Source organism: Astatotilapia calliptera, chromosome 12 (genome assembly GCF_964374335.1).
Source record: "Astatotilapia calliptera chromosome 12, fAstCal68.1, whole genome shotgun sequence".
In the NCBI taxonomy this organism is placed as follows: domain Eukaryota; kingdom Metazoa; phylum Chordata; class Actinopteri; order Cichliformes; family Cichlidae; genus Astatotilapia; species Astatotilapia calliptera.
Window position 1 is genome coordinate 5028340 of NC_137433.1, and position 26192 is coordinate 5054531.

A 26192-nucleotide genomic window follows, 5' to 3' on the forward strand; every position below is an offset into this window, starting at 1 on the left:
TATGTTTTTGCTCTTATAAAGTGTGGGTAATTCTGCTGATGTGCTCAGGGTAAAAGTTAATCTGACAAGCAGTTTGTGAGGCAGGTTTTCTTTTTACCTCAGTATCTGTCTGAGCTCCTGTCTGTTTATGATTAATAAAGTATTCTGATTCTGATTGTTTCAGGATGACCTGCCATTATTCAATGACACATCTGCTTACCTGTATCTTTTGCTCGTTTCTCCTCCTCTTCTTTTCTCTTTTTTCTAAACTGAGGACCTGATGGCTTTGAACTTTTCTTGTCCATCTTCCATTGGTTTTAATTTTGCACTCCAATATGAACACCCTTCCCCCAACCCAAGGATCACCACAACATGATCTAACACACCTACACCTTAGTTCACAGATTCACTTTGTCTAGGGTGCATTTCTGAGATTTCACACAACCCAGGATTCAAATCATGAATACATAATGGGCTTGGATTTACAACATTATAAATGAAATGTGCTCTATTTGGAAGCAGCCGGCCCCCCTCCCCTTTCGACGGCTTGTGTGTGAGACTTTAAATCATCAAACTATAAATTTTAAACTGTTATTGATCCCTTTACCCCTGGTCCTAAAGTGTACATTTGTTTTCTTACTCTTCTTATATATATTGTTTGTTTACTTGCACTGCTGTAACTGGAGCCTTGTCGTCTCGTCTCTCTATATACTGGACTGTATGTAGCGGAGATGACAATAAAGTTTACTTTGACTTCAGCAGCGAGCAGGCGCAAATTATAAATCTGTATCATGATGTCTGGTGTGTTTGTGTTTGTTGGTTTGTTTTTATTTTGTTTTACTTTGCGAGATGGTTATTAGATGCTGCTCCAGCCGGTCAGAAAATCCCCCGCCGCCCCGCCCTCTCCTCTCTGCGCCGCAAGCAGCAGGCGCACCTCGCAAACGAAGGGCGCCCTTACTCCCAGCAAATGGGTGATAGAAAACCGATCGGTGCCTGTACCATTCCCAATATGCGCTGGCTGACGTCGGGGCAGCATGAGTACGAGAATTTTTTTTTTTTTTTGCCGATGCCCGTGATGCCGCCCCCCACCACGACGCCGCCCCGGGCAACTGCCCGTGTCGCTCCTTATCTAAAACCGCTACTGATTGTAACTGACTGTAAAAAGTCAGCACAACGAAAATAAACAACATCTAAACTTGGATTATATCTGACCCACATAGACTGCAGTTCATAACTTCTTACCTGAAGTTCAGTTCACCGCCTTGGGTCTCTCCTCCTCCTGTATATCCTGAGTTATTTTTACACATCGACCAGCATCTGGCCAATCCACCACCTTTCATTGTTTATACCGTTACAAAAAAATAATAATAATAATAATCGGCCCAGAAAAATTAAATATCAAATCGGCCCACCGGGCAAATAAATGCCCGCTGGCCAGTCCAGCTATGGTCGTGCCATTATTTAACCCTTCGCGTGCCAGCTGTGGCACGTGTGCCCAGGGTTGCCAACCCCTGTAGTAGAGCAATCTCAAGATGATGGGCCGAGGAGGATCACTTTGTTTGGGACGTTGGCGATTCACTCGTCGATACACGTTGTGCTCGATCGATAAGTAGCTTCTCCTCGAGAGATAGCGCCTCTGCCAAAAGTTGCGAAACAAACTCCCTCTGTGCCCTCTGGTATTCCCACGATTCTTACATTATTCCTCCTGGAGCGTGCCTCAAGATCTTCACATTTCTCATCTAACTTCTTTAACTCTGTAGACAAACGCTCCACAGTGGCCTTGAGAGTGGCGATGGTGTCAGAGTGGTTTGAGGCACAGGCCTGCAGTTCAGTTAAAGTGTTATCATGCCTGGCCACATCGCTTTTTATGTCCGAAATTGAGGCCTGGATGCTCTGGTTCAAGGATGATATCTCGCCTCTTATGGTGGTAGAAATCTCTAATATGCGAGTGTCCCGTGTAGCGCACAATTCAGACTTGATGGAATTTATCTCTGAACGTAAGCTAGTTATAGCGGTTAGTAGCGCTTTATTCGACGGCTCGCATTCATCCTTTTCCAGTGCAGGCGGGGGGGCGCACCAGACCAGAGTCTGAAGAGGCTTCGAGGCCTACATCGCTCGCATCGTTCTTCTTAAGTTTGGGCTTCACCATTGTCGAGAGGCTCCATGAAATATATCCACAGTAATCAATGGAAATGTGCTATATAAATAAATTTGACCTTGAACTTTTTAGTTGTTTTATGTGTTTTACTGATAGGAATAGATAACCTGGACTTAAACTGGATATGTTTTGTTTTGAAACTGTCAGCTTTGTGTACTGTTATGATATTTTGATACCACGGTAAGCATTTACAGGATATTGTTTTATACAGGAAAACTGTTACTCAATAAGGCCGATCTACTAGTTGTTTTTCTCTTTCTCTGTGACCCAAGAATTAATGTGTAAGACTTACAGGCTGGTACCTCAAGGTCGAAAACACCACAGAGATGAGACCACTTCCTTACTCCCATCCTCCCTTTTTCCTTATCTCCTGGAAAAGGCTCGTTAAAGGCTAGGTGGTTTGTTTCAGAATTCACTGATGAAAGAACTCTGTATTTTATGTCTAGGAGTGTATTTTGCTGGGATGATCATAAATTGTAGCTGAACTGATAAACTACACACAGGATACTTCTTGGCTCACAAGGCAGGAAGACGTTTCCTTATTTGGTCTGTACCGGTTTGAACTGGGAAAGCTGACACACGAACCTTTTTTCATCTATATAAACTGCTGTGTATCAAATAAACCTTTGAGTCGATTGGGAAGGCAACCTAAAGCAGTCTCTGTTTTCTTGTTCTCCCAAGCTGCTCCCGAGCTCGTACTAACACGCTGAATGGCATACCTGAGTGTTACTTTAAATAATTAGGAATCTTAGAAGGAAAGGACAGAACTCTGCTTATCGCTCACGCCACGGAGGAAACCCGGGAAGGCAATTTCCTTCAATCTTGGTGTCAGAAGTGGGATTACTGACAGAAGGTAAATATGCGTCTTTCATATTTATATAAAGACCTATTATACCTCTCTCAGTGATCGATCCATAAAGAAACGGGATATGCTGACGAAGTTTCACTTAGTGATCCAGAGAGATACACTGACTGACTTCCTCAGTCCCCGAATAAAGTAAATTAACCCTTGTGTGGTGTTGGTGGACACAGGAAGTTGCCTGTTGTCTTGAATATTTTAATTTTGTTTAAAAAATAATAATAATAATAATAATTAATTGTTTAATTAAACGTACGTTAAAAAGTGAGAAGTTGCTCACTCAGAAAAAGTGACACAGAAAGTTGCCTGTTGTCTTAAATACTTCTCGTTAAGTGAGAAGTTGCTCATCAAAGAGTGACACAGGGAGTTGCCTGTTATCTTGAAACGTACGTTAAAAAGTGAGAAGTTGCTCACTCACAGAAAGCTAGTAAATAATTAAATTTAATTTTGTTAAAAAAAAAAAAAACGAAAGAAAACTGAAAACGGGTCTCACAGACCCGATTACCATACAAGGGTTAAAAGCAGTAAATTAAAAGCAGAAAGAACACAGGAAGTTGCCTGTTGTTTTACGAGAAGTTGCTCGTTAAGCGAGAAGTTGCTCGCTAAGTGAGAGTTGCTCACACAAACAAAAAATTGCTAGCAATAAATTTAAAGTAACCTCAGCTGTGCCGCAGCGAAAATACTAACCTAAATCCTCCTAGCGTGTAAACCCCTCTGGAAATCACTGAACATGAGTCAGAATTATTCAAAGACCACAGACAGGTCCGATAAAAAAATCTAAAGTACCTGTAAAACCAAAAATTAATAAAATACAAAATAAAGTCTCAAATAACGGCTCAGTACAACTCCCATTTCCGGTTACGTGTAACCTACGTCCGCGAATCGGTGAAGACGTCCATGATCACGTATCCAGAACATGCGGGAGTGCTTATGTGACTGACTTTGTTTACAACTTAAGAAGTTCAATGCATTCTAATTTCTTTTCGGAGCCTTATCCCGAACGATTATCGCCAGAAAACAGGTCAGTAGAAATGTTGAATATCATTTGTGATAAGAAAAGTAGTCTGCTTAAAAAGTCCTGTAGAAAATATATGATAGAATGCCGCGACGTGATGCATCAAATGTTACCGCTATGGACAAAAGGAGGGTAAATAATGACAAAGTCGCCGATTTCTTTAAAAATCTAAAGAAATTCCTGCTAACAATGTCCAGAGATAAAATTGACTTAAATGCAGTAACTATGTGTAAACAGAAGCCTGATGAATCTATCCTAGTATTCATAAAACGCTTTATGCACTGTTGGACAAGCTAGAGGTGCAAATTCAGCTCAGTTTTCCAGCAGCCGCAGACACCCAAAGCAAAAATGAATTTGTGTATTTAATTTAACATAAAGGGTGAAATGTTTGCTGACACTGATAACAGCTTATGTTTTCTCTGCCCTATGTACCGACATGATGGAGAAGGAACATCCTCTGTGTCAGCTGGACCCTCAGCAGAGAATGAACTCAACATCCTTTTTGTCCGGTACTCTATGTCACACACTGTGCCAAAAAAAAACGTGTACAGACGCCACTAACAGGTAATCCCATGACTGGGAGCCACACTTTTGTTTCTCTCACACTGTTCAACAACATGATAACTGCTCACACAAGTGAAGGTCAAACAGTGATTTTGTTACAAAACTCAGACATAGGTTACGAAATATGTCGTCACATAGATCTAACCTACCCTATCGACTGTACTATTTCTGCACTTATGTTGCCAGCTGAATACCAGAATATGACATTGTGGTCTAAAAGTGAGAATGAGATAGGATTTATTGACTGCATACCTTATCACGTACACCTATTAAAACAAAAAGCGAGTATATGTCAGGCAATGTCCCCTTTCCACGGAAAAAGCCGCAGCTCTAGATGTCATGATAGGAGATTTATTGACTACAGGAGCAATAAAGCCCACACTCCTGTCAATCCTGTGCCAAAGCCTAACAAACCTGGCGTATGGCGTTTCATACAAGACTTAAGACAAATTAATGCAGTCATTATCCCTTTGCCACCTCTGGTTCCGGATGTCCCCAGCATATTGACATGTATTCCATCCACAGCCACACATTTTACCGTGGTGGATTTATGCTCTGCCTTTTTCTCAGTGCCTGTGCATGTAGATACACAGCCGTTATTTGCATTTACACATAGAAATAAGCAGTACACTTGCACTCGTCTGCCTCAAGGCATGATAGACAGCCCTGCTGCTTTCTCAATGGTGATCCGTGCTACCCTGGACAGCTTTACTCCTCCTGAGGGCTGTACTCTGATCCACATGTGGATGACCTCCTCCTCTGTGCTGAAAGTGAAAAACTGTGTCAAACTGCTACACACATGCTTCTCCAGCACCTCCAAAAGACTGGCCACAAAGCATCAGCAAAGAAAATGCAGTACTGTCAGACTTCTGTTCAATATTTGGGATTCACACTGTCTCACGGAAAACGTTCCATGACTGCAGACAGGGTCAAAGCTGTGACCTCTGTCCCTCGTCCCACTACACAGGAGGAAATGTCGTCCTTCCTGGGCATGGTGAACTATTGCAGACAGTGCATACCAGACTGTTCTTTTCATGACCACATTCTGCGTGACTGTTGTAAAAAAAAAAAAAAAAAAAAAAAGACAAGCCTCCTCGAATACTGTGGTCCACAGAAATGACTGCCTCTTTCAATGCATTAAAGGGAGTGCTGACCTCCGCCACTCAAAGGTGCTGTCCGTGGTTGTTCAGGAATGCCGGCCTGCCTGAGGGCAGTAGCAGCTTGCTCTATCATGATAAGGGACTGCGAGAAGCTCACACTCTCACATGACACTATTCTACACACCAATCACCAGGTCATGACCATTCTAGCAAACATAACTACACAACATATGCAAATCTCACTATAAAAGCGAGCAGCACACCTGATTCGCCAGCACATTTATTGATCCTATGCTGTGTTCTTCTGACCGACAGGATGGCTCAGACAGGCTTGATGATCATGACTGCATGACACGTATACAGGAATCCACAGCACCACGTCCAGATTTAGAGCAAACACCTATCCCAGACTCAGCCACGGTTTATGTGGACGGGTCCTGTTCAAGGCCGAGTGACAACTCATTTCTTTGTGGCTATTCAGTGGTAACAGTGCCTGACATCATACTAGAGGCTCACTCATTACCATTTCACTCAGCACAAAAAGCAGAGCTCATGGCTTTAATACGCGCCTGTGAGCTACATTTGGATAAGCATGTGACGATTTACACAGACAGCCGCTATGCATTTGGCGTTGTGCATGACTTTGGCACATTGTGGAGACAGAGAGGATTTAGATCTGCTGATGGAAAATAAATTGCTAAATTCTGATTTTGTTCAAAGACTTTTTCAGGCTATACAGCTGCCATCGGCCATTGCAGTTGTAAAAACGAAAGGACACAGTACAGCTGACACAGACGAAGCAACAGGTAATGCTCTAGCAGACGTGACAGCCAAGGCTGCAGCTGCATCACAGCTCCCACCTCCGCAGGAAGTATTATCTGTGCCCCTACAGCTGCCATTTGTTACACTCCCAGACTATTTAGACACAAATGTTGATTTAAAATTTATACAAGAGCAAGCCTCTGCATGTGATTACACCTATTGGGAGAATAATGACTGTACCTTAGATGACAGAGATGGCTTATACAAAATCTTAAGGGTTTGATTGCCCTCCCATATTCCCTGATGCCAGTCCTTGCCCGACATTTTCACTGTGTGAGTCATGTCGGACAAAGAGGGGTAATAGGGGCAATAAAATCAAGATTTGTAATTGAGAAAACATGACATGCAGTAAAAAGCATATTAGCAACCTGCCTAACATGTGCACGAACTAATGTAGGAAAATCAAAAGCAAAACATCAGCATTTACCACAACCAGATTTTCCATTTCATACATTACAAATTGATTTTATACATATGCCAGCGCAAGGAAGCATCAAGTACTTACTGGTAATAGTGGATCAATTTAGTAAATGAGTAGAAGCTTATCCAACCTCAAAAGAAACTGCAGAAGTAGTCTGTCAAAAGTTGAGCAATGAAATAATACCCAGATTCGGAATACCTCACCAGATTAACAGTGATAGAGGATCTTCATTCACATGAGAAGTAATTAAAAAATGTGCTAAAACTTTAATGACCTGGGTCAAATTACTTACTCAAGTCCTGTGTGAGATTAGAATGACTCAATCTGAAGTAACCAAATTATTTCCATTTGAAATAAGACTATTTCCAAGACCATGGTCAGCTTCCAGAGGGGCACCGCTAGTAGAAGGTGATGTATATTGCATTGTCCACTGATGTTCACAACCTGGTAGAAAAACTGAATAATAACTATCAGAAAGTTTGTCTCTCTCAGCTTTTCCCCTCCACAGTTCCACCAGTGGAGACAAGGAGACGCATGTTGGAGAAGCCACTAAAACCAAGGACACTCTGGGAGGCCGCGTTTTCCAGCCCCCAGGCTTTACTGGCAGTGACGAAGAACCAGCATCCTCACAGACGGACAACCTCAGTGGATTCATGCCAGCAGGGTTAAGACCAGCCCAATCGGACCATCTCAGGCGTCGGATCAAGCAGACGACATCTCCGGCGAGCCAGCGCCCGGAACTAGAGCAAATAAACACACGGGTAGACGACATCTCAGGCGAGCCAGCGCCCGGATCCAGTGCACACACGCAATCACTGATTAACACACAACGTCTGAAAGAACAACAACAAGGTACTCAAACATCCAGCAGGAACAGAAAGCCAAAAGTACCACATGATGTCTAACCTGATAAAGCCAGACTCATTCCATCCTGATAATGGAGAAAATGAAATGCCCATTGTCATCATACGACGCTTATTCTGTGTCTCTCGAACCTGGGACCAGGCCAGGAGACAACTGAAGAACTGTTTTTATTATATACTTTCTTATATATTTAGGTTATTTATCATATCTATCGCATTAACCTTAGGATTTCTCTTTGCTATTTTGTATTGTAAACTGCAACCATGTTCACATTTCTGCAGGTCATATTTTGCTGACTATACCTCATGCTCCATTTTGCAAGACACCTACTTAATGCACTCCTCACGTTCCCTAAAATCAGTAAATAGCAACATAGACGCCACTAATAAACCATCTTATGCGCCCTCTAGAACAGGAGCTAACGCCTGGTATGAAAATGCCAGAACAGCCGCTCGTGATTTAGGAAACAGTAACTGTTATGTCTGTTCAAAGGCTAATCCAGAACAGGTAATAGTAGGATACCCCATATCCGGTTTCCCCCTCACTGAGGGACTAGAGAAAATCAGCGGAAATAATGCTCTCTTTAAAGACGCTTTACAGTTGACTCTGAGCCCTCTCGACTGCCTACTTAGACACACACACACACCAACTAACCCTGAGACTCCATTAGGCGAATTATTGAAGTTATCTAATGACACCGCAGGGACCTGCGCCCCAATGAAACGCCCTAAGAATAGGTTAAAGCCCTCACTGCCCTTAGGACAGATCCCTCTCCATTTTAATACTAGTATGATATGTCTGCGCAGACTAAAGTTAACTGGCCCAGACACACACATAGATTACACAAAGGATAACTATACATTCTTCTCTGACTCCCCAGGTGCACGCTGTAATGAGACATGGCTAGCTGTCTCTGTGGCTGAAGTTGTATCATATCTGGAGGAACACACACACACAGTTCAAGTTCGAGCAGAGAATCGATCATTGTTCCCCCAGACGGTGTATTAAATGACACTGACTGGGGGGAGTTAGTTAAATCACACATGGTCACGCGCCTGACCAGACCAATCCCACATGCTTATTGGATGTGCAATAATACTCTTAGATTAGCTTTACCTGTTAATTGGACCGGTACCTGTGGTCTAGTAACCGTTGATGTATGCTGTACTTTCATTCCCAATAACACCGCCCCTAACGGTTCATTCACACAAGCTATGAATAAACTTGAAGCATTGCAGATAGAACTAATTGCCAATGCAGGTCACGGTCAGTGGCTACATAAGTGGCTACAGGACACGTTTGGAAGATGGAAGGAACTAATTGTAGCCTTTGTAACCGTTGCAGCATGTTTTTGATGATTATTGTCTGTTGTGTGGTACCCTGTGTACGTTCAATGATAACCCGTATAGCTACTAGTACAGCTACTTCAATGTATTTGCAATTGGCACAAATTGACCCAGATTATGTGTCAGATGTCATCAATGATGTTCCTGATGTGTATATTGAACATTAGGTTGTGAACTATTACATTTTATGATTTGCTTTTTATATTATGTTATTACATTTGTGATTTTTCCTTTCTATTTGAGTTATTATTTTTAAAAAATAATAAAAGAGGGGAACTGTTATGATATTTTGATACCACGGTAAGCATTTACAGGATATTGTTTTATACAGGAAAACTGTTACTCAATAAGGCCGATCTACTAGTTGTTTTTCTCTTTCTCTGTGACCCAAGAATTAATGTGTAAGACTTACAGGCTGGTACCTCAAGGTCGAAAACACCACAGAGATGAGACCACTTCCTTACTCCCATCCTCCCTTTTTCCTTATCTCCTGGAAAAGGCTCGTTAAAGGCTAGGTGGTTTGTTTCAGAATTCACTGATGAAAGAACTCTGTATTTTATGTCTAGGAGTGTATTTTGCTGGGATGATCATAAATTGTAGCTGAACTGATAAACTACACACAGGATACTTCTTGGCTCACAAGGCAGGAAGACGTTTCCTTATTTGGTCTGTACCGGTTTGAACTGGGAAAGCTGACACACGAACCTTTTTTCATCTATATAAACTGCTGTGTATCAAATAAACCTTTGAGTCGATTGGGAAGGCAACCTAAAGCAGTCTCTGTTTTCTTGTTCTCCCAAGCTGCTCCCGAGCTCGTACTAACACGCTGAATGGCATACCTGAGTGTTACTTTAAATAATTAGGAATCTTAGAAGGAAAGGACAGAACTCTGCTTATCGCTCACGCCACGGAGGAAACCCGGGAAGGCAATTTCCTTCATGTACAATAAATTCTTTTCTTCAGTTTTTAATGTCTGCCTTGTTTTTATTGTTGGATTGCATCCAAATTTCCCTTATGGAAATCACAAGTCGGAAACTTTATGAAGCTGCAGAAGCTTATAGAAAAGAATGCCTTTCAAAACACACAGGTCACATGATCACAACTAAATCCAACGCTTTGGTGCGCTTCACCCCAGTTTTAACTGATGAAACAGTTTTTCAGATAATTGTCTACATAGAATCACTGTCTGATGGATTAAAAACCTTACATCCTCTGTGGGTTTGCTGTGTAGGACGACATGTTGATAGCAGGTTGAAAAGCAAAAGATGCACAACATGGTCTACAGGTACTCCCAAATGGAAGGACCTGCTATCCATGTATGGATGGGGGCTCATCTCTGTTTATGCACCAAAGAAACCTCAAGAATTGTTTGTCTTTGGAGAGTAGGCACACCTGGTGAAACATGCCCCTACATCACTGATGCTGTGCTCCTTGAAGCGCACTCCAACCGGGGAAGAACTCAAGACAGGCAATAGAGTCTTGTTCAAATTAAGTTCCTTGTAATGAAAGGAGCAGTTCAAGACCATTCTATTTTTGCCATTGCGCTGGACCATGTGATGAAGTATTTACCATCTCTCTTTGCTCTTGGGAGGTAACATCCGGTTGCAGTTTGGCTACAACACCACAGCTTACCAGTTTTTCAATTTCTGCATTGTTTGCAGCACCCATTGCTTAGATGTTTCTCTATACTCTTATAGTTTGGCAATATTGCCTCTTGGGTTGCTTGGAAAAATGGCATATCCTTTCTCCTCAACAAGGGTTTGGCATACCGGTACAGTATCTAAAGGGCTTTCTGATCCTCCTTGGACATTGTTACCTCCTTTTCACTTTTTTATGGTAGAATGTCAACTTGCCACTGTTTTTCAACACGCCTCTGAAGCTCAACAGATAGGGGGCTGCAGGAGGCACAGTTGCAGCTCTAGCTGTGACTCAAGAGTCTTTGCTGTGTCTTGCAGTGTCCAACCCTTGCAGCTGTCCCCCCTAGTGATTCAAAGTGCACAGGTTCTGCAGGGTTTATAAGGTGCAGCTGCGAAACTTGGCTGAAGGTTTGTAGGCGTAAATACTCGAGAAGTCTGTAGATTGCTTGAGGAAAGTAGCTGGATATGAATGTTGAGCTAAATCAAAACGCTAAGTAGTGAAGGCATGAAATATTTGCTAGTTCTCATGGAAAGGTCCTCAGGAGTGCCTGTTAATCCTAGCTGCTAAGCTGAAGATGAACGTAGCATGGTGCAGTCAGAGCCATCATGCAAGACAGCATAAGTGTCCAGTGTCATGTCTCCATGTTTCAGTAGGACTTTGATCACTTTAAGCAGAACACAGGAGAGGTCTGAAGGTTTGTCTAGTTGGAGGACTTCGGTGGCAGAGCTCACCAGGAAAGTACCTTCCTTCACACTCTTGATGTTGACCTCCTGTAGGATCCCGAGATGTTTGACTTGATGTATGGTGCACACTTTCTTCAGGTTGCACTGTACTGCTAGATGTGATCTTTCACATCACCAGCAATGTTGGTTTGTCTTAACCCAGTCTATGATTTGAACCTTATCAAAGGATTTGAATGTTAGTCCTCTGTATTGCAGTATGGACAGTAGGCTTTCAGTGGGCCTTTCTTGCTCTGAGCAGACGATTTGCAGTTCAGTAGCTCAATAGACTGCTTTGCCAGCAGATTCTCTGTGCCATGGAGTATAGTGGCTGTGCGTGTTACTGGCTTTGACTCTTTCAGGTGCTGATTTCTGGATGGTCCTCTCTCTGTCCTTTTGCTATAAACTTACCAAGTATCTAAATGTTTCCATGTTTTCAGCTTCAACCAGTCACATGTGTCTCCAAAACTCAAACCTCATTTCAGCTGGCAGCTTACTAAGGAGTCATGACACGTGAGAACCGCAAATCAGTTTCACTTAACCATCCAGACCAAGGGTCTTCAGTATACCAACAAGAGCACAAATCTGCAGCACAAAATTCGCAAAAGTCCCCACATCCCCACGACGGATATCTGGTGCATCCATGACACTTGCAATCTTTCTGTGAGTTTAACTGGTGGGGCTGGAATAGAAGGAGTTTTACATTCTCTTTTGTGCAGTTATGTATGATGGCTGGTATGCAAGGGAGGAATGAGGTTTATACTTGTTTTGTTTTACTCTTTTGCTTCGAGCTCTATCTACATGAGCTGCATGCTAAATGATCTTTTGTTAAAAGGCTTGGCATAATAAGCATGTGCTTCAGCCAGTACCTTTTTGATTAGCCTCATCTCGTGCATTCTTACTTTGTGGTAGATCTTTATTCTGTATTCATTGAGAGATTTGAATGCTAATCAAATAAATAAATTTAAAAAAAAAATACTGGAATGATGTTATGATGGGTTTTTGTGCTGCTAAAGAATGGTGCTGGTCCCAGATGGTTGGTGGGTGCTTGAGTCTGATAATTGGGATGGACACTGGCAGCTAACTGCCCATACAGGCGAGACTTCTAACTCTACTGGATGATAGGTGGATGGATGAATGCTCACACTGTTGGGCATCACCTCAAATCTCTTGGAACCCTGACGGAGTAGGTACTAAAAAAGTACCAGGTATCAGGTACTATCACCTGGCTGGTGGCTGGTGTTTTTAGAGACACGGCTGCAGCCTTTCAGCTTGCAGCCGAACATACACACTACTAACAACAACACTCAAGACCCAATACAGCCTTTTAATACAGATGATCACTGATGCTACTCAGGTGTGTCCACCTTGCCGCAGCTGCACCACTGACCGCACCCCGCCACATAAATATTAATGGAAGTGACTTGAGCCACATGCCTCTATGTCAAAGTTGCTAATGGTAACATTACGTCCAGCAGTTCATGCAGCAAGTCCTCCGGCAGGCCAGGCAGCAAATCCTCCGGCGGAGGTGGCAGGTGATTGGTTGCAGTTGGTGAGTGAAGATGCAAAGTGTTAAGGAGAAAATCCTGTATAAGCGGATGAAGGGAACTCAGTAGCCAGGGGAGACCGGAAACCAAGCAATACTTCTCCTCAGGATGATCCAGCCACTTTTGGGTCCATTGTTTGGTCACATTGTTCTGTCATGATACGGCTGTGTGGCAGGCAGGATGTAGACCCAAATGCAGGACTCGAACTCAAAGTGTTAACCAAAGGAGGCTGCTTTATTGCACTTGCAAAACACCATGAAAAAACACTTGCAAAAAACAAACCAAAACTCGAAACTAAATGCTAACAGAGCTAGGGAACTCGGAAGGAAAAACGCATACACATAGGAGTGGTGAGGGGACGACGCGACACTGATAGAGAGAAACCCAGGGCTAGGAGCACCGCTGGGAGTAATAAGACATAACATTCAAGGGAAAACAAAACTAGACACGCTGACATGAGACACGGGACCGTCAAAGTAAAATGAGATGAACACAAGAAACACAAAGGAAGCACAGAGAACACCTAAACACTGGAAAAAACAACAACAAACCTGAAAACTCTAAATATTAATAAACACAAAACATGAACATGGAGTCACCAGACTCCAGACCATGACACTTTGAGCTCTACTTTCTACTGTCCTCTACAGTCATTTCATCATTGTTCATTAGCACGTCTTTGAAATTACCAGGTTTTATATCATGACAGACATCACAATTTCGGCATCATTAAACTGTTCTTTGAGACCCTCTTCAATCTGGTGACAGATGCTGTTATAACTGATGTCTGATCCCTGGTGTCCAATCTGGTGACTATCGCCCTGTAGCCCTCACCTCAGTAGTGATGAAGTGTTTTGAACGCCTGGTCAGAGACTTCATCATTTCTTCACTACCAGACACACTGGACCCACTACAGTTCGCTTACCGTCCAAATCGTTCCACAGACGATGCCATCTCTCATCTCCTCCACACATCACTCACTCACTTGGACACTAGAAGGGGGAATTATGTTAAAATGCTCTTCATAGACTACAGCTCTGCATTTAACACCATAATTCCCTCCACACTCACCACCAAGCTGGAGCATCTGGGACTCAGCTCATCTATGTGTCAGTGGATCTCCAACTTCCTAACTGGCAGACCACAGGCAGTAAGGATGGGCGGACATGTCTCAGCCTCCACCACTCTCAGCACTGGAGCCCCCCAGGGGTGTGTTCTGAGCCCCCTGCTGTACTCTCTGTACACATATGACTGCGTGGCCACTACCAGCTCCACCACCATCATCAAGTTTGCTGACGACACCGTCGTGGTGGGCCTGATCTCTGATAACAACGAGACGGCCTACCTGAAGGAGATTAGGAATCTGGAGAACTGGTGCCAGAGGAACAACCTCCTTCTAAACGTCAGTAAGACAAAGGAGCTGATAGTGGACTTCAGCACTAAGCAGGAGAGGAACTACCAGACCCCCGTCATCAACGAGTGCCCAGTGGAGAGAGTGGACAGCTTCAAATACCTCGGAGTTCACATCACGCAGGACCTGTCATGGTCCTGTCACATCAACTCCGTGGTGAAAAAGGCCCGTCAGCGTCTCTACCACCTCAGACGCTTGAGAGACTTCCAACTGCCCTCCAAGGTGCTCAGGAACTTTTACTCGTGCACCATAGAGAGCATCCTGACGGGAAACATCTTAACCTGGTTCGGGAACAGCACCATGCAGGACAGACGAGCTCTACAGAGGGTTGTGCGATCAGCTGAGCGCACCATCCGCTCCAAGCTCCCTGACCTGCACTCAATCTACAGCAGGCGGTGCTGGACCAAGGCCAGGAAGATCGTGAAGGACCTCAGCCATCCCAACAACGGACTGTTCTCTCTGTTGAGGTCAGGAAAGCGATTCCGCTCCCTGAAGACCAACACAGAGAGACTGAGGAGGAGCTTCTTCCCGCAGGCGATACGGTCTCTCAATCACACCACCACACAGTACTGACCCACACATATAGTTCTTACACACACACTGGACATTCTGGACATTGTTTTCACTTCATCACTTAAATCACTGCTGCTGTTATTGTGTATATATTTATTTATACTTCTTGTGTATTTTGTTCATACATTCTTATATAGTTCTATATTGTGTATTTTGTTGTACAGTTATTTTATTTTCAATTTAATTTATATATTTTATCTTATTCTTTCCCAGTGTGTTGTACAGTTATTTCATTTTTAACCTTAATTTATATTTTATTCCTTCCTAGTTAAATTTACCCTTTTTAATTTTTCATATTTATTTCCTATCTTATTCATAGCCTTTTCCTTTTTTGTTTTCTTTAGGTCACGAGCAGTTGTCAAAGCATTTCACTACATATCGTACTGTGTATGACTGTGTACGTGACAAATAAAAATTTGAATTTGAATTTGGTCCATGTGAATCTGAAGAAGAAACACTCAGTGCATCATGGGAATCCCTTAGCAGCCTACACCTATTGCAGCATAACTAAGGGAGGATTCAGGGTCACCTGATCCAGCTCTAACTATATGCTTCAGAAAGGAAAGTTTTAAGACTAATCTTAAAATAGAGATAGTGTCTGTCTCCCAAATCCAAACTGGAAGCTGGTTCCATGGAAGAGGGGCCTGAAAACTGAAGAACTCTCCCTCCCATTCTACTTTTAAATACTCTAGGAACAAAAAGTAAGCTTGCAATGCGAGAGGGAAGTGTTCTAATGGGGTGATTCGGTACTATAAGGTCATTAAGATAAGATGGGGCCTTATTATTTAAGACCTTGTATGCAAAAAGCAGGATTTTGAATTCAATTCTGGATTTAACAGGGAGTCAATGGAGGGAAGCCAATATCGGAGAAATTTGCTCTCTCTTTCTAGTCCCTGCCAGTACTCTTGCTGCAGCATTTTGGATTAACTGAAGGCTTGTCAGGGAGTTTTAGGACATCCTGATAATAATGAATTACAGTCGTCCAGCCTAGAAGTAATAAATGCATGAACTATGTAACCCACCTAAAATTGCATCATGAAATTAACTGCAGTTCCCAAAGAATGTCAGTAGGTGGCACTCTGAGATTGTGTAGTGCTTGTGAACTTGAATCGTTATCGCGAAGGAGAACAACGTTAAGGCTACAAATGCTGGTCGGAGCAACTCACCAGGAATTTTTCCCTATTTCTTGTAAAAAAAAAAAAGGATTTTACTCTTCCGCTTGTTGGGATGTGCGGACATTTTTGGTTGATGCCGATGCACCTCTTTTATGATCCCTGTTCATTTCCGGTGAGTTGACTCACTACGTTAGCATAGCAAGCTAATCGTTAGTTAAGTGTAGTGTAAATTCTATGTGTTTTTTAAGTGCTGTATTATCTTTGATACTCTAAGCCAATCGGAGATGTTTTTTTCTGAAAGCTAGGAAGTAAGTTTTATTTCCTGTAAGGAGATGATAATCAATCAATGATAATCAATGATATAAGTGACCATTTACCAGTCTTTGCATCTTATAATTGCCATTATAAAATTAACAGAAATGAACACAAGATTATTTACAAAAGAATTCGAACAGAGAAGACATTTAACTGTCTTAAAAATTAACTTTTAAAGCAAGAAACTTCTTCATGTTCATGTTTATGAACACAAAGAAGTTAATAAACCTTATGAAGCATTTTTAAGAACACATTAAACACACATTAGTAACACATTACTTGGTAAAAACTGCCAGGTGATTGAAATCAACAGGAAACACAACTATGCAGGAAGACCATGGATGACTAAAGGACTGCAAAATGCCAGGAAAAAAAGAACACCCTATATCTTATATATATATATAATATTTTATTAAAAGGTTAGAACACAATAAAGAAAACACAAAAGGTATATGGAATGTCATAAACAGTACAATCAAAAATGAATCAAGGAACAATGATTACCCTGGGTACTTTATAGAAGGGACAAAAAGCATTAACAAAATGAAAGAGAAAGCAAATGGTTTTAATGAATTCTTCGTAAATATGGGGCCAAAACTGGCAGAGGAAATAAAGGCCGATGGAATAGAAAGGAACACTGGTGAAAATATTGAAAGGAATAGAAGCTCAGTGTTTCTAAGAGCAGTGGAAGAGAATGAAATATATGACATCGTTAGAGGACTTAAGAACAAAACCAGTACAGATTGGAATGACATTGATGTTGTAACAGTAAGAGAGTTGCTGATTATTTATGGTATTGGAAAACCGTTAAAATACGTTTTCAACTTGTCTTTTCAAAAAGGTTTTTTTCCTGAAAAAATGAAAGTTGTTCAAGTTATTCCAATTTACAAAACAGGTAAAAAGCATCACTTTGCAAATTATAGACCAGTGACTATTTATAAAAAGTTTATAAAAATTTATAAAAAGATTTGACAGTTTTGTGGACAAATGTGAATTGCCTACATAATAAGAAGTACACACTTGGAGTTTTTTTAAATTAAAAAAACTGTTCAATACCAGGGCTGCCACGATTAGTCGACTAGTCACGATTACATCGACTATCAAAATCGTCGAAGACTAATTTAATAGTCGACGCGTCGTTTGAAGCTTTGTAAGATCTGTCGAGGAGGGAAATTATTTTACTGCTATTGTTAAATAATTGTTATTGCATTAATAATATAATTTGCAGCATGGATATTGCATTCCAAGGTTTAGACAGTGTCTCTTTCAGAAAGACTGAGTTGCAGGCTGACAGGAAGTTGTATGCAGAAGTGAAACCAGGAAGTTATTTTGAGCCGCAGGCTAAGACGAGGCTTTAACAATGTAACAGATAGCTTTAAGAAGGCCTTAAGATCAGATCATTTTATATTAAGGTTTTAGTAGAGGTTCTTGATTAAAACATTTATTTAGTAGAAGACATACACATAGTCTCAGTGAGCTTCTGGTCTGGTAAAAGGTCAGAAGTGCAACAGGTGAATTGAGAAAGAGCATGTGAGGTCGTGACACACACACATAGAGTTAAATTTATTTAGAGGAACCGTCCTTGTTGTCTCAGCAAGAAAGAGGAACAATTCATTTTAAGATAAGAACGGAAAGTACCACGCCATGAAAATAGGAGATGATTTTCTAGGTGAAAAGTCATGATGATGTTGATCTGATCTATGTATAAAATGTACTGGTGACGTATGAAGGGGCGTCAGTAAATAAACCCTGATGCTATAAAATATCTGTTCATGCTTTGATTAAGTCGAAGACTACTTCCTGTCTGCGTACAGAGTTCTCTTCCCACGCGTGTATTCATTAAAATCTTCGTTTGACTTCACCCGGCCGGACCAGTGTGGTTATTCTTCGATCACCTCTTGTACCCTTCCTCAATATTGAATCTTAACAGATCCCAAAAGACACAGGAATAAGTAGTAGGATTTAAGAGTGTAATAACGGACTGAAACAGAAGATTCCAAAAATGGCAGCAGCTAGTTAGTTTTAATATTACTCTTATTATTCTTTCTGGGTCACAAAATAAATGTTTAACATATTTCAGGAGAGAATGTAGCTGTGTAAACCTCAAATATGTGCTCAGTTTATCAAGACACCACATATTTTCAAAAGCGCCCCGACATTTTCGGAGACGTCTGTTACCCACTAGCTCGATAGCTAGCCGGGGTTCAAGGCTCGCTAGAGCCGGTGAGAACACCAGACTCCTGGCAAACCATTTTCAAACCCACCGCCGTCTTTCGCTACTCAGGTTAAACATGATATCCAAGTCACTTAGATAACTTAAAAATGTTATTGTTTGGCTTTTTTCAGTATTTTATTTGTTCCTGAGTAAATTGGTTTGGCTGAGATTAAAGTTATAGTTTTTACACAGCTGAATAAACGTCAAGCAGACAGCTGATCATCAGAAGTGTGAGATGCTTGAGAATTTACTCCGGTGCCCTGTTATATTTTAGATAGCAAGGAGCAGACGGCTGAGTTTATTAAACTTCACCGAAACAATCTGCAAATTTAATTAAAATTTAATAAACTATCATCTTGTCTTTATTTTTTAGTTAGCACATACACTTAAAGCTGTAAGCTAATGATAGTTATATTAGAGCAGATGCATGCTGGTGCAGTAAGCTCTGTGTTGCATGATCTGATTAGTGGACTAATCGCAAAAATAATCGGTGACTAGTCGACTATCAAAATAAACGTTTGTGGCAGCCCTATTCGATACTGTCAGTCATGAAATTCTAATAAAAAAAATGGAAAGTATGGGTTTAGGGGAGTGGTTTTGGAGTGATAAAAAGCTATGTAGTGAATATGCAACAATATGTACAAATAAATGAGTAGGAATCTAAATTGATGGATGTTGCTTGTGACATACCTCAAAGATCAGTATTAGGTCCAAAAGAATTCATGGATTCTTTATTGTCATTCGCATCACATGTTTACATGAGGTGTAACGAAAATTACGTGCACGTGGTCCCGGAGCGAAAGAAACAGAGTAACGAAGAAACAGAATAAAAAGAAAACAGAATAACAAGTAATAAGTATTTCAAATAAATTAAGTGCAGCAACCTGAGTATTATAAATGCAAGTATTAAAATAATACAAATAAAATAAATAGAGTGCAACAACCTGAGTACCAGTATGGAGTATAGATATAGAAATGTAGGTATAAATACTTTAGCAGCAAATGGCATGATGTCTAGCATTGATAAAGTGACGATGTCAGTAGTGATTAGGTGCTACAATAACAGTTCTTGTCCATTATTGACTGAGAAGTCTCACAGTTTCTGGAATGAAGCTGTTTCTCTGTCTGGTGGTTTTGCATTTAATGCTCCTGAGCCTCCTGCCTGTGGGGCAGAAGGTTTATTATGTATAAAAATTATATTTGCCAAGTATCGAAGATTCTAAAGTTTGTAATATTTGCAGATGACACAAATATATTTTGTTCAGGTGTGGAATTGCCACAGGTTTTGGAGGTGATCACACAGGGATTAAAGATATTAAAGAAGTGGTTTGATATAAATAAATTATCATTAAATCTAGATAAAAGCAAATTTATGTTATTTGGAAACCATAAGAAAAATATCGAAGTAGAAATATGTGTTGACAATGTATATTTAGAAAGAGTAAATGAAATAAAATTTCTTGGTGTGATCATTGACCACCATCATTGTTAGGGGGAAATTGGAAAGGAGGCATTGCCGTTCTGGGGAAAACAAAGCAAATCTTGGATCAGAAAGCACTTCACATATTATACTGTGCTTCACTACTACCATATATGAGCTATTGTGTAGAGGTCTGGGGAAACACATGCAGAAGTAATACACAAACAATAACTATAATGCAGAAAAGGGCCATTAGAATAATAAATAATGCAGGGTACAGGGAACATACAAATGCACTCTTTATCAAAATGCATGAAATTCCAAGACTTGGTGAAGTTTGAAACAACGCAAATAATATATAAAGCAAGAAATAAAATGCTTCCAAAAGACATCTGTAAATTGTTTATAGAAAGAGAAGGGGGGTATAACTTAAGAGGAAAATGGAATTTAAAAATACAAAGTCCTAGAACGACAAAGTATGTCTATCTCAATAGCGGGAGTTAAATTACGGAACAGTCAGAACAGAACAAATAAAAGAAAGTAACAACATAAACTAGGGCTGGGCGATATGGCCTAAAATTCATATCGCGATATAATTTGAAGCATGTGCAGTAACGATATATATCGCGATATATTCTTTTCTTCTGTATAACGTATTTTCCGCACTATAAGGCACTTAAAATCCTTTAATTTTCTCAAAATCGAGAGTGTGCCTTATGTATGAATTCTGGTTGTGCTTACGGACCTCGAACCGATTTTGGCGTGCAGAAATCTGTTAAAAAATGTTTTAGTACAACTTTGTTAAGCCGCACTGCTTGATGGATTGTCAGAGCATTACAGCTGCCGTAGTGAGGAGCCTCGCGGAGTAATCTGGGTCCAAAACTCCGTCTGCTTCAGGTCCCAAAGTCAAAGGAACACTGAGAGTTAAAAACGGTCTAAATTCTTTCATCTTTAGTAAAATTATCAGCGTTGCTGCTTTATCAGGTGTAACAATTAAGTTTAACATCCATGCGTCCATGAAAACAGAAGTTATTACATTTAACGGAGTTAGAAGTTAACAGGAAGTTAGCTCGCTAGTTTACACCTAAACATGACATACCATGTTCTGACTGAGAGATTTTTGAAACTAATTCAAACGTACAGCTCTGCTACCACTTCCAACATAAATGAAAACAGGAAACTAAACAGCAGTGGCGTTTGTAGGGTTACTGAAGTTGGACTACCTGGTATATAATGTTGTGCTACGTGATTGCTAGCGACACAGCTATTTAAGCATAACATTAGCACAGTGAAGGATGAAGGATGAACGCCAACTTTTTTTTATCACTCATTAAAACTTAACGTGAGGGATTCTGGTGGTCAGGGACAAATGCAATCGCATAGCAGGATGCTATACACGGGCCAAACTTCAGTCAGGAGAACAACTAAGATTATTCATCCACAATACGAGGTTAGTTATTAATATACTGCAACAACATGAGAATAGAACAGCTGCGAGAGAATTCAACATTAATGAATCAATGTTACGGAAGTGGAGGAAGCGCAGTTTTTGGCTTTCCCCATATTTCAAAAGTGCTTCATCTCTTTGCTATGACTGTCGCCCAGCATAATTTGCAGATGATAATGGTTGTAGCCGATGCGATGCTTTCAACCAAAACAGGCGCAGTTTGATGACATCATCAACATGCGCCATCGGGATAGAGTGATATAGTCAAAATCTCTATCGTTGGCCAAAATTATATCGTTTATCGTTTATATCACCCACCCCTAACATAAACCAGTTTAAAATAAAATATAAAAAACAAATCTTAAACAAATATAAGAATGAAGAAAACGGGGTAAACCCAGGACCGTAATTGAAGTGATGTTTTGGTTTGTTTGTTTCATTATTTGTGAATCTAATTTACATATTCTGTCTTTATTTATATGAAAGAAATGATATTGTCATTTTTTTGTTTGTTTTGCTGTTGTTTCATTTGTTTGTTTGTTTAATTTAAGACTAAAAGAAAATTAAATGAATGAGATGTAAAATTTGAGGGGGTAGGGGCAAATAAGTGTATACTTCTGCCTACTCCTTTTCAAACAAAAGAATTGAATGATATTATGTAATGATGGTGAATGTACATGTTTGAAATAAAAATGAACTGAAGTGAAATAAATATGACCAGTCTTTGAATAAATAGTACTGCGACCACGTTTTGTACTTCTCTCGTGCATCGATGAGGTGCATTCTCACAATTCAGTAAGCGCTGGATTATTGTTACTGCTGTTCACAAAAGAGGAGATGTGAGTTAATTTTGTGTGATAAGTGCCTATGGAAACCGTTTTAAGGTTCTTTAATTCTGTTATTATCGATTGCATTAAGTTGTCATTTACGAAAATGAGAGGTGTATGGTCACTAGTGTTGATTAAGTTGTTTTATAATATTAATGCAAAATGTGTTCACTGCCCTGTGCAGGTTGGTCTTTTTGTTGGAGTGTGAAATTGTGCGAGTGAGACCAGTAAATTCACCTGCAGCGAGCCAGGATTCAGGATCCCAGCTGCGATGGAGGAAGGTTTGCAGCCTACTTAGAAGTGACAGACGCGTTACTTCCTGACAGATAAGCTTATGAGATCTCAAAACAATACACTGCCTGGGTAGTACTACTAACATTAACACTATCCACACACACTTCACACACCTGAACAGAAAAGACTGAAAAGAACTCTGAACTGAGTACACAGGCTGACAAACATGGACTATTGGAATTTTCTCATTGTGAATTGTTGAATGACTATTTATGGTTTTGTTTAAATAAATGTTAACTGTTCTTTTAGCTGTGTGTCACGTGCTCCTTAGTCGATTTCTAGAGAACATAAACCCAAGATCCTAACTTCCTCTACGTTCTGTAGTGGTAAAGTATCATGTGTTACAACTAGGTTTTTAGCGTCACGTTGAGACAGGATATTCCTCATTTCAGAGATATTGCACAAATGGAAGAAAGCAGTCCTACATATTTGTTTAATATGTGCATTGAAGGACATATCCTGGTCAAAAATTACTCCAAAATTACTTTCCTGCAACCAGGAAAGAAATTACTAGCCAGGGAGACGTGGCTAGTCGTTGCTCCATTATTTATTCCAATTCAAGCTCATGCAGTCTTTTGTTACTTTATAGTAGTACAACTGTGTATTTACTTTTTCCAAAAATAGCTCACATTATGATGATGATGATGAAGCTTTATTTGTCACTTGCAGTTGCCTGCAGCAAAATTGGACCCCTTCTGACCATACATACATTACACAAACATCACATTGGGGAGACAGGTCAGAACAGGGAGCTTACAGAAAAACAGTGAAATGTACAACACAATAGGGGAGTGGAGGAGGAAAAAAGAGAACTCTACTCAGACTGAGCTCCTGGTAGGGGATCAGTATGAGAACAGAAAACAAAAATTCCTCAGCACAAAAAGCACATGAATCTTCACACTGTAACACCATGAAAACACATGACAAGCAACAGGGATGGGTAAATGGGGTGAGAGGTTGCCAGTGTAGACAGCAGCATGATTCCACGCTGGCCCGGTCAATCGCCGTCTGCATCGGGTGGGTGCAACCATTGGAGGCGTTTGGAGGGGGGAGAGTGTACATCTGCGTCAGTGTACGTGTGTGTGTCCTGTTCAACTTGAGAGAGAGTGTCCTTTTACCTGGTTAAGCAAAGTCAACAGTCCTGATCCGACGCAGGTGTCCTTGAAGGATACGATCAGAGAGAATTTCTTGTTCAGGAGCCAAATGAGTGAAGGAGATGATTGTTTGGGTTAATGTGAACAACTGCATGCAATTTCACAGTTGGTCTAATGTCCATCACTGGTCACTTGATCTGTCAATTTCCCATTGCAGAGCCGTGAGCTTCTCTAAGATCTTATCCATATTGCGTTCAATAAACGCAGTGTGAGTACTCAGAGATTGCCCATCGTCAATCACGTCGGCCAGCCTTGTGGGACCGCTTTCTTTGTTTTCGATAAGCCAGGTTCAAGCCAGCTCCGATCAGCCAGAACTCTGTTATCATGGTTCCGAATGGGTAGATCTCGTTCAACGTCCTCTATTGAGAGTGTCGCCAGACACACGACGCAACCGACCATCAAGTATCCGGCAGCAAGGGGCTCTGCAGGACAATCAGGCTCTCCCGAGCCCAGGCTTCTCATCAAAAATAGGGTGTCAATTTCGTTAAGGGACCAGTTGATCAAATTCATAATTCTTTAGGTCTTAGAGAACAAGACTGAGAGACTCTCTGAGGGTTAGAAAGTTACACGAGAATACACAAGGACATGAGAAGCCAAGCAGGAAAGATAAGGGAAGGGAGAGGGAAAAGATGCAACTGCTTCCGTCAAGAGCGAGATAGGATTTCACATATTCTCAATACGTGTTCCGTTATCAGATAGACAAAGAGAATGAACATATTCCACTGTCATAGACAAAGCCGATTTTCTTATGAAACTCGCTTCAAAATGAATGCTAAAAAGATAATCCATGCATTTCGAAAGATTCCGAAAGAATGGTGTAATCACTACCATCTTGATATGTGCACTGAATTTAAGTAAATACTTTATGGCAGAAAACAAACAACTAAAACAACACACTATAAAGGTGGAGCCGATCAGTAACATTACAGAACGTTGAATTTACTAGACTAAACAATGTTTCTGTGCTTTCAGTTTCTGACCTTAATAACTAATCTATGCAATATATCGGGTGTGACTGCTTTTATTTTCTATTTCTGGTACAATACTAGCCTGCAAGCAGGAAAGAAATGATAAGGCAGGGAGTACATGTAACATTATGAGAAAACAGTGCTGAGCATGCTTCTGACTACTAACAACAGGCCAAACCATGGTCTCACACTGCCACCTACTGGTACAAAAATGGAGCATCAGCTACAAATATCCCAGACTAGTTACCAGGTCTATAGTTAAAACTAGTTAATTTAGAGGATTTTCAAAAGAAAATATCACTTACATTTAAAGTAAAATAGCTGAAATATAAGTTAATTCACATAAGTGTGATTAGACGTTAGTGGCTATCACACACACACACGTTCATACTGTTGCTCTTTGATTAGATAACTCTATGGCTGCTGTCAATATACAGGCGAAGCTTACGGGTTATGCAGCCAACTTTGTAAGTTGGATCATTAAGTCTATGAATCACCCTGTTAAGCACAAAAAGGTGCTTACACAACTGAAAAAATCTGATATGTCTTTTCCACAGGGGACTCACCTTTGTATAGCAGACCGATATAGATTGAAGACTGGTTGGGTTGGCCAAATAGTCCATTCCAACTTTAACTCTAAGACAGAGGGGTGGCCATCCTTATGGGTAAAAACGTCCCATTTCCTGTATCAACCATTTTATCTGATCCTATGGGTCCTTATTATGGGTCCGTATTACTGTGGTTGGCCAACATTATGGACTTTATGGACAACTTTATGAACTGATTTAAGCCAACATTTACGCCCCCAAATGGGATGATGAAACCTTAATTGTCTATTAATTCTCGTGAATTCTGGATATGACAATACACAATCTCATTTTAGCTGGAGGTACAAGCTGTGTGCTCTCTAACCTAGAAAGAAGCTCTAATAAGGATACTCATCCAGGGCATGCGCCGACTATATTCCTGTCCACAAAATGTTCTATTGGATAAATTCATTTGTCACTGATAAATGTCCTCTTCCACTTATTGAAACTTGCAATTATCAATCTATTGTTATTTCAGATCATACCCCCCTATTGATGAGATGGGGGTTGGATGCCTCACAGCCCTCCGCCTCTGGCAGTGGCCCTTTCTACTAAGGAGGCAAGAGTTCTGCATGTCCTGGTGACCCTCCACCTGTTTCACAGGTGGGTGCAGCCTGATCTATCTAGTGAAAGTCTAGACAGACCAGACCAGCTCAACCACACAGACACTTCCTACCTGATTTGAGGACAAAAGCAGAGTATGCAATATGTGGGACAAACACACACACACACACACACAAATGGCAAATGTGAGATCATGGGAATCTAAGCAGCTTGAACCGAAAGTGACTAAAAATTGTCAAGGCTGAGCAGGACTCAAGCGCAGACTACGAA

General features: G+C 40.8%; 1 long non-coding RNA gene across 1 annotated transcript; it reads left to right on the top strand.

Moving 5' to 3' along the window:
- Positions 1-3000: 3000 nt before the first annotated feature.
- LOC145432153 (uncharacterized) lies at positions 3001-9901 on the top strand. Its single transcript, XR_013912432.1, has 2 exons — positions 3001-4017; positions 7277-9901. It is a non-coding gene; the product is annotated as an uncharacterized LOC145432153 (long non-coding RNA).
- Positions 9902-26192: the final 16291 nt, after the last annotated feature.